Source organism: Zonotrichia albicollis, chromosome 11, assembly GCF_047830755.1.
Source record: "Zonotrichia albicollis isolate bZonAlb1 chromosome 11, bZonAlb1.hap1, whole genome shotgun sequence".
Classification (NCBI taxonomy): domain Eukaryota; kingdom Metazoa; phylum Chordata; class Aves; order Passeriformes; family Passerellidae; genus Zonotrichia; species Zonotrichia albicollis.
The window spans coordinates 8760359-8774436 of NC_133829.1; the positions used below are offsets into that span (position 1 = coordinate 8760359).

Here is a 14078-nt window from a genome sequence, read left to right on the forward strand (position 1 = left end):
AGTGGGAGAGAAGAGGGAATAATAACAATAAAAGGAAGGACTTCTGAAAGTTATAAACCAATAAAAAGGAGTCTGAGCATCACGAGGTAGAAAGCAAGAGGTGCCCACATAGGAAAGGCCTCAGGCTTTGGAGAAATGCCCACATAGCAAAGGCCTCAGGCTTCTTTTCATGGCATCTATCCCAAAGAACTTGGACATCCACAGGTTTTCTTTAGTGTGCTGTGACTACCTACTAAAATATCATAGGATGGATCAGGTGCTGCAGTTCCTACCTTAGTGATTCTCAGAGGAAGGTGAGAAATTTGTCAAGGACAATTATAGGACAAAGAGCATGGTATCTGCATAGGAGGAAGAATTTCAGAATTTTACAATCCAGCTTTAAATATACTCCAAACTCTTGCTAGCTCCTCTGAGAGGTGTCTGCAGGGTGCACATGTCCAATAATTCCCCTGGGCCCTGAGCTCAGCTGCTTTCCAAGAACCTCATTGTGCAAGAGCAAATTTGCACTGACATCACACGGCCCTGGCATCTCCCCTCAGCTCTCCCTGCAGTGTGCCAGAGTGTATAATCTCAATTGGAGTAAATAATGTTGTTTCTGTGACACCTGATGACTTTCACCTGATAACTGGAGAGGGCTCTGGCCACCAGGACAGGAAAGGGATTTTCCCTTTGTCTCTGTCCGTGTTACACCCAATTTGGTTTTTCTGTCAAAGGCAGGCAGGGACTCAAGATGGCAATAGAGAGCTGGAAAACTCAGATTCCTGCAAAGAGCTATAAATATCCCTTTTGTTGCTTAATGTGTTGTTAAACCACTTGCTTGAGAGGCCTTTAGTGTTAATCTGCCCATCAGTCTCTCAAAAATTCCCATCTAAAATTATCAACAAGTAGTTTGGTCAGTAGAGAATGTTTATTTGCAGTTGCACAACTCTCAGTTTGCAGAATATTATCTGCTTAAAACATAAGCAAGCAGCCACAGTCTAAGAAAGCCAGGACTGTGAAAATTAATTCATAACCTTATTTTGCAGCAAATTTAGTGTTAGAAGATTTAGCAACATTTAGCATACTTTGGATATATCATATGCCTTATGGGCAAATATTGTAATTTTTTTTTCAATGGCTATCAGTAAAACATATGATTTTAGAAAGGAAGTGTGTGTTTTTGCAAAGAAGAGGTTTCTAGTTCCCTGTGTGTGGAACCACCCTGCAATAGAACCTGGATGCAGGATTTCTGGCTTGGCTTTGGGGGTGCTGTGCAGAACTGCTGTGTGCTCCCTGCCAGCTGCTGCCTTCCATCCCAGAGGTGGCAGCCTGGAAATGATGAATGAACTAATTCATACAGTCTGCAGCTGAGTGTCAGAGACATACCTAATACACATTGCACATACCTGCATGTAAGGACACAAACTAAATTTGGGTTACCAGCACTGAAAAGCCAAGGAATTGTACAATTACCACTTACCAGTATTTCCCATGTTAAATTAATCCAAAAAAAGGTAACATTTTCTACAAGATTATCCTTAATCAGTCTTTGTTCCTTGAAGATCTTGTAGCAGTTTACCTCTTTCAGCCTGAGTGGCTCTGAGGGCTGTGTCAGAGGCTGGGCCAGAGCTGATAAGGGTTTATCCCTTCACTTCTGTGGACTTCACCTCGAGCCTACTGCCCCTGCTGGGAGACAAAAAAAAATTGGTTTTTTTTTAAATAGAAAAGGCTAATTTATGCCTAAGCTGCTGTTTCTGATCAGAGTAAATGTTGAAAGCTTTAAAGCTTTAAAGCTGATTACAAATTAAAATATCTGTGTCCCCAAATGCTCGCCTAACTTCAAACAATTGGCTGCAGAGGGGGAGCTGCAGGGACAGGTGTGCTGAGGACTGACACCTATGTCAAGATCAGAAGAGGGCACTAGGGCTTAAGTTATATTCAGCATAATCCCAGACAAAGAGAGAGGGGGGGAAAAAACAACGAAAAGTGTCAGAAATTTTCTTTTGTTATTCTACTGCTTCTCTCTCATGGAGTGAGAAAGCAGGTGGGGCTGGAGGCCCATGGGACCGGGATCTGTGGCAGCTCCAGCACAGCTCAAGGGGCAATTTCTGTCACAAACATTTACAGCAGAGCTGCCAAACTGTGGGACATCACTCCCCAGCCCACCCCACCCTGCTCGGGTCAATCCCTGCCTGTTGTTTCTCTGCTGGGCTCTGCTCTGTGCAGGCAGCAAAGGCAAAGCCACCAGGGTGGAGCCACTCACAGGGACAAAGAGCTGCCCGTCCACCCTGCTGGGCACCAGGGAGGGACAGGAGATGCCCCTCATGCAGCAAATTTTACACTGCAGCTTAACGGTGATAAAAAAGCCTCACACCCCCCAACAAAAACCCCTTTGTGTCCTGTTCTCCTCAGAGCCATGAAACAGAATAATTGCATTATCATTGTTACTGGCTGCTAAAGATGGTGTGGTGTTAGAAGCAGCACAAAATGAATTTTCATTACACAGGACCTTGCCACAGATTGTGCATGTCCTGTGCTAAGGGGGGACATTCAGTGGTGGTGTGGAACCACACAACACTAGCCAGTTTATATCAGCCAGCTCAGCTCTTTAATCCTCCTCTGCTGCCATTGCAGGGAGGATTGTCTGGACAAAGAGAACCCAGGGTTTCTCTGAAACACCTTCTGTGTGAATATTTTCCTCCCCTTTGGCTCTAAACAGGATTTAGGAAGAGCTGCGCCACACACACTGCATCACACCACTGGACATGTGAATATCCACTATTTATCAATAAATCCATATAAACCTGAGTTGCATGACATACAGACAGCTGTACTAGTTGAAGCAAAATTACCCTGTGTTATAAAAGATAAACACATAAGACTGTAATAGGACTGTAATCAACACTTTCCAGGTGTCCTCTCCCAAGTCCCAGCCATTTCTGGCTCAGGGACTTCAAGTCAGATGGTGTCTTTTTAGATATCCCTTGGTAGATTTTGATATGAATTTCCTCTGGCTTCCTTTAGAGAATGTAAGAAAGATCCAGGAGGAAATACAGTGAATTAGTTTTCCTGGCATTTGTTTCTGTTGTCACCAAGAAGAGCAGCCCCAAATTCATCCTTACTCCACACAGAGGTCAGCCCATGCAAGGATGCTGAGGAAGAGCTGTTGGCCACCATTGGCTTAGAGACAGGAGTTTTGTGTCCCTTCCTTACTGTTGAACATAAAACTCATCTCAACATCCCTCCTGAAAGTCCATATCCACCTAAACCACCCCCATGGGAGCATTTGCCTTTAAGTTTCCAGGACTTGGAGAAATCAGGGGCCAGAAAGCCCTTTCAGAGAAGAAAAAAAAAAAGAACCTTCAACACAATCACTGTTTGAAAATTCATTTACCTCTTATTAAAATGGAAAAGTCAAGTACAGCATCAGTGTTGGGACTGCAGAATTTGTAAAAGCAGGAGGACAGAGATGGATGTGTAGCAGCCTTCAGAACAGACAGCTGTCCTAAAACCACTGTAGGGCCACTGCATTTTATCCTTCCTACTGGCCTTAACTGTAGCATATATTGAAATACTGAAGGATTCATTTACCAGGAAATGTGCATCTTTTAAATTTTCTGTCAATTGTGTAAAAGAATTATTGGATTCTATGCACTGAAATGCCTGAATAATGTACATGATTTTTCAATATAGCTTGTATTATTGTTAGCTTGCAATATATGCACAGGTAAACAATGCAAACAAAATATTTAAGAGGCGTCTCACAGTGAGCAACAAATTATGCATCAAGTATTTATTATCTAGTGTATATTCCTCTGTACACTGGAGGGGAAAAACCTTGGCTCATGCCTAGAAAAAAAAAGATATTCTGAACCCACTGAGAATAATTCAAATTGCATTTTATAAGAAGAAATTATGGGTACAAGAGACCATCTGTCTTTGGTTTCTTAAATGCTGCCTTTCAAAATGCAAGATCCCTAGCCTGAGTCTATTTTCTATTTAAAAAATAATTATTGTGTTTTACTAAAAATTGAGGAAGGAAAAGCTGAACTCCTCATACTTCTTCTAAGATAGACAGGAACAGAAGGGGACTGGCACGTTTGTGTGTAAATCGGGAGCAACTTCATCAAAGAAATTATTAATTTGGGTAGAATGCAGGAAAAAAAAATTAAAAATCAGAGAACAAACCATTTGGGTTTCTGAAGCAGCCTATGTTACAGCACCTCTCCACAGACTGACCCTTAAAAAGTTTATCAGTGTGGTTTCCCAATGTGTTTGAGGGTAGCAGGTCTCTGTAACTAAAGTCAAATCTTCTAAGGTGGCTTGATATTGCTCTGGCATCTCCCTTTGAACAAGACTTTTAAATCTTATTCTGCAGCTTTGAGATCACCTTGCCAACTCAGACAAGTATCCCTCCTGTTCCAGACAGAAGGTGCTGACACTTCTCTTCCTAAACCTAGGAGAAAAATAAATGTCTGTAGCACAAATATCAGCACATGAGGAATCCTCATGGACCTGAGAGGAAAGGGATGGAAAGTCTGAATTACAGGGACGAAAAGCTGCTGTACATGCTGGGCAAAGGGCTTTCCCAGGAGACCTCAGCAGCCTCATTTACCTGGTGTAAATGTGTGTGGATGCTGAATATCAATTACAGATCAACAACAGAACATGCAGAATTTTTAAAAGATAAATTTGGTTCACATGGAGGACCTTGTCAGAACTTTTCTTACCTCCTTGTAACTGAATTGTGTCACCACTGAAATTTCCTTGACTGCTATCCCAGGTTGGCTATCACTTCTCTCCAAAACAATTTCCTCTTGGCTGTCTTTGCTTTTCAAACTCAAACAGTTGAGAGAAGAACCTAAAAATTCAGATTTATCAGAGAAACACAGTGTTGCCTTTCATCTAGTCCATTCCATGCTTACAGCACACTAAGGACCAAAATAAGAGCCCATATTCAGCCAGATTCTCATTGATGTCAATGCTCTCACCTCAGAATTACTCAGGTCACATGAACACATCACTGAAATAAATTGTGTTCCTGGAGAATTGGCTCTTCCCATGCAGAGTCACAGTCACGACAGCAGAGTCTGATGGCAGGGATTAAAGGTGGGATCTCCCACAGAGATCCAAAAAGGCAGCAACACCCACCAGAAATTTACTACAGTTATGATTCAGGATCTTGCCACCAACGTCTTGGAATGTCTGGTTATTTTAGCAGAGACATTCCAGGGGGCATACACTGTCAGAAATATCCAAAGGATTTACACTAGCCTAGAAAAGGAGGAAAACACTTAATGAGGGTGTATTCCTGACTGCAGTCAAAACTACACTTGTGTAATTCTTAAAATTTTGAAATTCATCTCTCCACTCCACCAGTATAAAGCTGGACAGGAGAGGATTCTTGATGGTACTTTAGGAGAAATGGAATTTGAACTTGAAATGAAGCAGCTAATTTATGGCTAGTGGCTGCTAATGATGGCAGCAAAATTGTGTTTATTGCAAACATTTAAAACTTCAAGGGCAGACATTTACAAAGGTGAGAGTCAATAGTGCCTTCATAAAGCTGGAAAGTAAAAAGACATAAATGAGTATTAATGTTATGTTTAAAAGGGAAAAAACCAAAGTTACACTAATGCAGATGTAGAATAAGAAACACAGAAAATGAAAAAAAAAATTAGGATAAAAAGTGTGGCAGTTTAGTGGGATTGATTTGCTCTTTCAAAGTCAATAATAAAAAATCTCTGCTTTGAAAAGGAAGGACAGGCTCAGTGAAAGGCAAATGCTTGTTACTTTTATTTTAAAAAGCATAAAAAATAAAGAGGAAAAGTTGAAAGCTAGGGATGTACTTTGGGGGAATATGTCTTTCCCTAGACATTAAATGGGAACAAAACCCACATGCTTTCAAATTAGGACTTTTAGAGACATGAGACACATATTATATATCTCTTGGAAAGGGACAGTGATTTTAAAGATGTTGTTTAAATTTAGATCTTTGGTATTTTCAAGTATTGAATATGCCATCAGAAAAGGTTAGGAGCAATGTGCCAGCTTCACTAATATCATCCATTTCTATCTGATCAAGCCAGTAACAGATTGGACACAGATTGATCAGGATAAATTTGTGTGGAGTTCAGCTCTCCCTGGAAGAAAGCACTATGTGAAGCTAAACATGGTTTCATGGGAAAAAATTATGAAAACAAAACAGAAAAGCAGAGAAATGCTTTGAGACAGTCAGAATTTGTAAATGAAGTGATAGAAATGGTGAAGGAATTGCCCTGACACCTAGCACTGAACCTTTGGGGCACACTGCTCCCACTTCTGGACTGATTGCTGCAGGACAGCTGGACATGGACCCATCATTATTGCCCAGGAAATCATCCCAGCCCTCAATAATGTCAGCAGAGGAGACCTGAGGACATGACATGCTCCTTCTGGTATGAGTCCCCTCTCAGAGCACAGTGGGGATTTGGACTGAGGTTTAATTTAGTGCCAGCCTGCACACAGCTCTCCCTAATAACCATCCAAGCGACCAGAGCATGCCAGGACGGTGCCTCTTTAATTATAAAAGATGCTTTTCCAAAGACAAAAGAACTACCACCACCCACCCATTCCAAAATCAAAACCAGACCAGAATCTTGGAGAATTTACAAAAAAAATAAAACCATAACTCATGTTTAACAGATCAGTGCTCTATCTTTTCAAGCTTTGTGTTGCAGCACATCATTCACTTCACCTTAATTTCACTATTATATTATAGTTTGCACCACTGTAATTGTCTCTCTGAAAACAGATCCCAAAAAGATTCAGAGAGGCATCTCTCTACCCAGTGTACTGACTGTGCTTATTGATGTGAGTGGTAGAATAATTTACATGAGAGCTATCAAGATATTCTACAGCCAATTTGTAATCTTCTGTTTTCATGGTAGAGAGAGCAAACATTTTCATGAAAGAAGGCCAGCTTATTTCACTGTATGGATTTTTTACTTGGGGGATGACAACTTTCCTTTTTGAAATGAAGAAAAATGCAGACCTCAAAAAAAAAAAAAAAAAAAAAAAAAAAGAACAGAAAAACCCTCACAGCTTCTGCTTCTCTGTGGAAGAAACTGAGAAATCCACATTACACTGCAGACCTGTTCCTCAAGCACAGCATACGCAAACCAGCATTTGAGGTGATGGAATGGAAGAGTGCACAGGCTCACTCAATATGCTCCTTCCTTTACCCACAGAATTTACTGCTTGCAGCAACAGCTAAGAGGAGAATTTGAATTGTGGTTTTTACTGAAGTGCACCACTAACCAGCAACTCTGCCATAAGAAACACTGATTGCATAAAGCCATAAAGCATTGCAGCATAACAATACACACAATTAAGAAATTAAAAAGTAGTTAGGGAATCTCACCAAGACCTTGGTGGAATTAAGATAACTTTTACAAACTGAGGAGCCAGCACTGAGACTGGAACAGTTTTCAGAGGGAGGACAGTGTGTAGGGCTGGGTTTTGTAAGGCAATGCTCATCCATAACTCAGGAAATGTTTTTGGTGAGCCTCATGGGGCAGAGACAGCTCCTTCCACCCTCAGGCCACAGCTCTCAAGTTTCACACACTAGTCACAATAACCATAAAGGACACTGTTTAAAAAATAAACTAAAAAAAAAAAAAGAAAAAAAAAATCAGCTCTATTTTCCCACCTCATATATTCCTGCAGTAACTCCCACAGTTCTGAAGGCATGGAAGAAATGGTAATTTCCTACAGGAGAAACCTTATGTGCTAAAATAATGTAACACAGATAATAACAACTTACTCCTTGACTAAACATTAACATGTCCCTGCAGCCCCATGGAGGGACGACACCAGAGCAAGTTCCACATCAAAAATTGGATAAAATCACCATGTTTTTGGTCCCTAGAAGGAAAAGTCACCTTTAAGAAAGGTAAAAGCTCTTGCTTTACTGTGGTGGGTCTTTTTGATGCTGGTGAACAGAACATGGCAAATACTCCAGCAAGGCAAATCTGCTGAAGGTGAAAAGCACAGCCAGACTAAACTGGAATTATCTGCGTGGCACTGGGGCTGATGTTTGTAACCAGATACTGTGGAAACACAAGTGAACTTGACCTTGCCCTTATCTTTGGACTTGCAAAACGATCTCTGCTGGAAACTTCCTCACATTTCCTTTCATGTGCCAGATCAAGCCTGAGACCAATCAGATAAAGCAGTGTGCCCTGAAGGCTCCACTGCAGCTGTCCAGGCAGTTAACCTTAGCCATGGAAGAAAGAAAATAATCAAACAATCTGTTTTCTTTGCAGCCCTACAACTGCTGCATCACATGACGTGACACTAATTTCCCCACAGTGTGTGCTTTGAAGCTGACAAGTGTTAGGCTGTGATTAAAAATTCCAAATGGATGTAAGTACCTGTCACTCAGATGGGTCCCTCAGCTGCACTGGTGGCCACAGGAACAACCAGGAACCCACCAGCCCATTTATGTAGGAGGAAAGTGCTGCAGAGACTTAATTAGAGGGTGCATCACTTAACTTCCTCAGCAGATACAGACTTGACTCACAATCAGCCTAAATGAAAAGCAAATAGTTATTATATTACCCTTTAGGATCAAGGACTATACGGTAGAAAAACACAACCAACCAAACCAAACAAACCCAAACAACAAAACCCCTTAAAATCACCATAAGAAATTTTTCATACCTGCTTCCAGAACTCACAGGTTTATTGTGATCAGTTTTATTACCTGGTTCAGGAAAATAGCTGTTTTACCAGCTAGTTTTCATTTCCCCATGAAAAACCTCTACCAAAACACACTAATTACGATAAACAAACAAGAAGTGTAATTGGATAACTTCAGTACCTGCAGGGGAATTGTGCCTTTTGAAGTAACCTCATGTCAGACAAAAATGACAGCTCCTTTTAGACACTATTTCTTTCATAACTGTGCTACAGCTAATTGTAAATGCTTTGAATATGCACTTACAATTAAACAAATATCTTGTGTCTTGTTAGCAGGACACAAGATTGAGCTATTTTAGGTTCTTTGATGAATCACTCATTCCAAAACCTTTTTAGAGTAATGAATGCTTTTTAAGTAAAATACAGCTGAACTGTAGAGGTTATTAAAGTGTATTAAAGTGTATTAAACAGACATTCTAAACATTAAATACCAAGTGAACACAGTAAGTAGGAGCACTACAGATGATTTAAATCAAGAACCAAAAGCTAGAAAGTGAATAGAAAAATTAAAAACATTTTCAATAATAGTTACAGCAAATACTCAAACCAGTTGTTTAGTCTAAGATGAAATCCTTATTTGGGACATATTGGACCAAAAATGCCTTTTGATGTTCATGTGCTGGCTTTCTTTCATGGAGGAGCAGGAGGAATGTGGGAGAGGAGCAATGGCATTTTCCTTTCAAACACTCACTTGTGTGAGTAATTTTACCACATGAAGACTCCTGTTGGGTTTACCAGGACTATTTGTGTAAGGAGTTCCTCATGGGCATGATTGTTCACAGGTTCCAGGCTATTAGAGGCTATTAACTCTGCTCCATGGTAATAACATTATTTACATGTTTATTCTCAATGAACAGGCCCAGTCATTAAGAGGCAGTAAGGAAAATATTTCAATGGACAATATATTTCTCCAAAGTACAGTTATTTTAAATATAGATCGTCAAAGCTGCTATCAAGCAAGGAGTTGAAAGAAAGCAAATGAGTTTGAAAGTCACTTTCTTTTTTTCAAACTTTTTTTTCCCCCTGAAAATTGACCCAAAAGGAAGAGGGGGAAAAAGTCCCTGGCACAGGAATCATCTATAAATTGTGAACACCCTTTTGATTATGCTGCAGAAGCTTCAAATGCAAAACAGTTCCTTTTCCCTTTCCCATACCGAAAATGTTACAAAACATTTCCCTTGTTTTGACTTACAAAATTCCACATGAATTTTGATGAAAACAGGAACTAAATAGTATAGCATTTTACTCTTAAATTTGTATTAAAAACCCCAGTGCTTTCCACTGTCAGAGCTATTTTCTTTTGTCATTATAAATACCCAGAGTAACGTGGGCACAGTTTCTCTGCAGAGGATCTCTGGGTAGTGTGTGCTGGTGAATTCCAGGGTGCTTCTACAGCAGCGCAGGAAAAAAACCTCCTTGTAATCACACAGACCTCAGGGCCGTCAAGGATGAGAGATTTTCCCTTCTCCACACCTTTTTCATTAAATTGGGAGAAGTCAATGTTGGCATTGGAATTGATGCTGGAATTCCTTGGATTCCAGCATCCCTGTGCAACCACTGCAGCTGTTTCCAAACAGGAGGAGGGATGACCTGGCATTCCAAGAGAGGGGACTCAGAGTTATCCCATTTGCACATCCACCTCCTGTAGCTTCTCTTGCCTTTACCCATCTTGTTTTTTGCACTGAAAGTGATAGCTGTCCCACACAAGAGCAATGGGCTCCAACATACAGGGTTATACCCATTAAAGACCACGCATGGCAAGAAATTAATATCTTGTTAGAAACATGACACTGATACAAGGGCATTATAATCACTGAAAGATTTAAGGGGGCATGATTATAGTAATTTATCTCTTGATGTGATTACAGTAATTTGTATCTATTAAAATTAACACACATTTTAAATCTCTTGCCATGTTAACTTTTTTAAGGAAATGATATGCTTCAATTTCATTATATGAAATTCACCCCAAGCACGCTACTTATTACTTTTCAATTTTGTTGCACAGCTATAACACAACCACAAAACAAAGAGTACCAGATACAGAAGGATTAAGTTACCTCAATGATCAGAATGATAAGAATGAAATTGTGGGTATTTCTGGCAGTTTTTGTGAAGATTTTTTTTCTTTTGAAGGCTCTTCTGCACAAGTGACATAACTGTTCTCTTCCCTTGACATCACCTGTCATAAACATTGCACCAAAGGGAGAAATCAATATACCTTCAGTCCACAGCAGCCTTTCCCCAGCCAGATTTTGCTTGTATGCCATTCAGATACATCCACATTTCCAAATGGCAAGGGAGAGAGGACTTCTGATGAATAAATATACGGAGCAATTAAAATGAATGCCCATGGCGGACTCTTTCTAGGATAATAATAGATAAGCAATAACTAGATAAGCAATGCTCATTCTTTGTGTGTTCAGAGGAATTTCAAACCAAGAATCACCCCAGCATCAGGTAGCAGATGTGCTGCTGCTGTTTTACAGCTGAGGAAGGCAAGTGGCAGCAACACAGGCATTTGGAAAGAGGATGAAATAGTTACAGGGACAAAATAAGAGTAAGCACAGCTTTTCACACACTAAAATGAAGCTCTCAGGAGGCTTCTTTTCATTCTTCTCTCTCCTGTCTCCTGGTGACATGAGGGGTCTCCAAGCTGCCACATATCTATACTAAAAATCTGAGAAAAGTGTTGACCAACTCTTCAGTCCACTAATTTTTACCCACTAGCTGGGGTTCAGCTGTTAATGCTGTCCAAGCACTTTCTCCTGGATTTGAATTCTGATTCCTACCTTTGGAGAAGGATGTGTGAGCAGTGGCAAGCACTTGGGTTAGATGATGAAGGTAATGAAGAAAAATAACTAACAAACCTCAGCAGCAAGCAAGATGGAAAGGTCACAGACCAAACAGTGCCAAAGTAAAGTGGATTTGGCAGAGGAGAAAAGAGAGGGGAATAAAAACAGCATAAAATTCAAATTATCCCATGTTAGCACAACCTAGAGGGCACTCCCTTCCTGCCCAAGTCCCATAATCAAACACTATTGATCTTCCCTAACTTCTAGCAGATTTCAGGCAGAGGAAAATCAGGTTCCAAGAAAACAAATCAAGTGCCAGAACTGTGATACCTATTTCTGCCTCCTTTCCCTCTTCCTGGGCAGGCCTGAATTTCACCAATTTCCCACTAATCATCATTTCAATGTTCTACATTTACAGCAGCAAGCCAGAGCTAGCTGCACTTTCCCTTCTATCCTAAACTGGCATAGTTTCAAAATGTTGTGCCATAATTTCACCAATCAGGCTGGGGACACACTAAATTTGTATCTGCTTTTGGCAGCAGTTTATACCAAAGAGGCACTGTGTCAGGATGCTAAAATAGTTTTTAAAAATCCAGGGAAATGTTGGGTACAGCACACCTTCCAGTAGCTGGTTTCAAGCAACCCGTGTGCAGCACTGTTACACTGCTGTCCCATAAGAGCCAAACAACTGAGCTTTGTTTTAGGCTGGCTTAACATTGACAATGTCTGTATTTTTAATTTCTATCTAAATCAAAAGGAATATTTGATTCCAGATAAAACATTTAAACAAATGTACATGACTGCTAAAACCAATTACAGAAATTATGTGAGGACATGCAAGAAGGAAAGGTCAAAGGTTAGTCTATATTAAAATTCATGACAAATTGGTTGTTCTTTTAATTAAAAAAACCACAGGTTTTCATTTTTTAATTTGATAAAATACATGTTTAAGAAACTTCATTCCTACCACATACGAGTTTTCTGTGGCTCAGTTTGTACAGTTCACACAAAAGACAAATGTGGTTTATATAATTATTTTTGGACACTTTCAAGGATTTCCTAAAATGCTTCAATAAATGGTTAAAAAATCAGGTTAGCCTCTTCAGAAAAAGAGCACAGCCCAATATTGATGAATTCCCAACATTCAACACCTCCAGCTCTCTTTGCAAAGAATATCCATGCAATTTCCATGTTCCCAGCTGCCCAGCTTCCCCTAATTCTTATCAGAATTTTGTGCTATTGTGTTTACACTATGTATGAAGGTAATACTTCCTCCAAAGAGGAAAATTTGATTTCTTATGATGTATAAAGTAACAAGAAGAAAGTGGACCTAAACTAATAGTAGAGTATTTAATCACAGTAACTCAAGCAAATATTATGAAACACATTTTACAAACAGGTAATTTGAGCTGATTTGAGCAAGGTGATGGAATGAAGTAACAACATCAAAGCAAGAAATGCTATTTCATTATTTATTTGGATTCAGATCACTGGATATAAGCAGCACACAGAGACACTCCCCACTTCATGCAGACATTTCTGACAGAGGCTTGTTGCTGTTCTTTCTGTGTTGGCAGCTGACATTAAGCAAAGTCACCCCCATTGCTGGAAATAATACACAACAGAAAAAGGGCCACACCAACTATAGATTAGCCCTGCTCCAACCTTTTGAAAGAAAAATGTTGTGCTAACTTTGAGATTTAGATGAAAGAACATGCCTGTATGGTGGAACTAACCCACCAAAGAAGCTGCTTTGACTGGTCTCTATTTTGCCAGCTGTTCAGCCATTGAAGGGCTGTACTGCAGTGTGTCACAGAATTTTAGTTGTCAAATAAACAAGAACGAAAAGCCTGCAATACTGGGATAAATATTTTCTTCTCTTTTACTCTTTTAAACAACTGACCACTGCTGTTTCTTGAAATAGCAACATACAGCATCAGACAAGAAATTACCTCAAACTTTGCATTTTTCAAGGTGTCTTCCCTTCCCAGCTCTCCCAACTCTTCTGTGCAGAATCACAAATCCATTATTCTATGATCCTTTCCCACTCCCACTGACACCATGAGACCAGTCCATGCCAACAGCCTCACCATGACAATGGCTGTGAAAGGTTCAGAGTCTGTCTCTGAAAGAACGACTGACTAAACAATGACAAAGACAGAAAAAAATTCTATGAAGTTGCACTCACTTTCCCCCAAAAAGCCACATCAGAAGGAAGGAAGGAAGACAGCTTGACTGAATACACTAAGGAATGCATTTAAATTTAAATTAAAACCTGATTATTGACATAATGCATTTGTATTTAGGAAACCCAGTGATTAACTGAAGAGAAAGTAAAAAGAAATGAAGCATGGCCTACAATAGAATTGTGGAGGCAGCATGCTTTAGTTGACTTGAAATGCTGCTATCTCTATGTAAAACTCTTGTAGGTTTTGATTGGGTTTTTCTTGGTTAAATTTGTTTTGTGTTGTAGTTTTCAAAAGACTTAACCTCATTAATGGTGTGTGAAAAGAAATTTCAGTGCCAATTATTTTCTGTAGCTTAATAAAAAATACATTCTTA

General features: G+C 39.8%; 1 protein-coding gene across 6 annotated transcripts in view; it reads right to left on the reverse strand.

Moving 5' to 3' along the window:
- Positions 1–14078, reverse strand: part of TMC3 (transmembrane channel like 3) — a 109729-nt gene that overhangs the window by 42936 nt on the left and 52715 nt on the right. For all 6 annotated transcript variants that reach the window (XM_074549260.1, XM_074549262.1, XM_074549264.1 and 3 more), the window contains 5 exons: positions 13469–13657; positions 10782–10903; positions 8394–8549; positions 4710–4840; positions 1460–1665 (listed from right to left, as the gene is read on the reverse strand). The gene's annotated coding sequence lies outside the window, so the exon portion shown is untranslated. The remainder of the gene's footprint in view (positions 1–1459; positions 1666–4709; positions 4841–8393; positions 8550–10781; positions 10904–13468; positions 13658–14078) is intronic.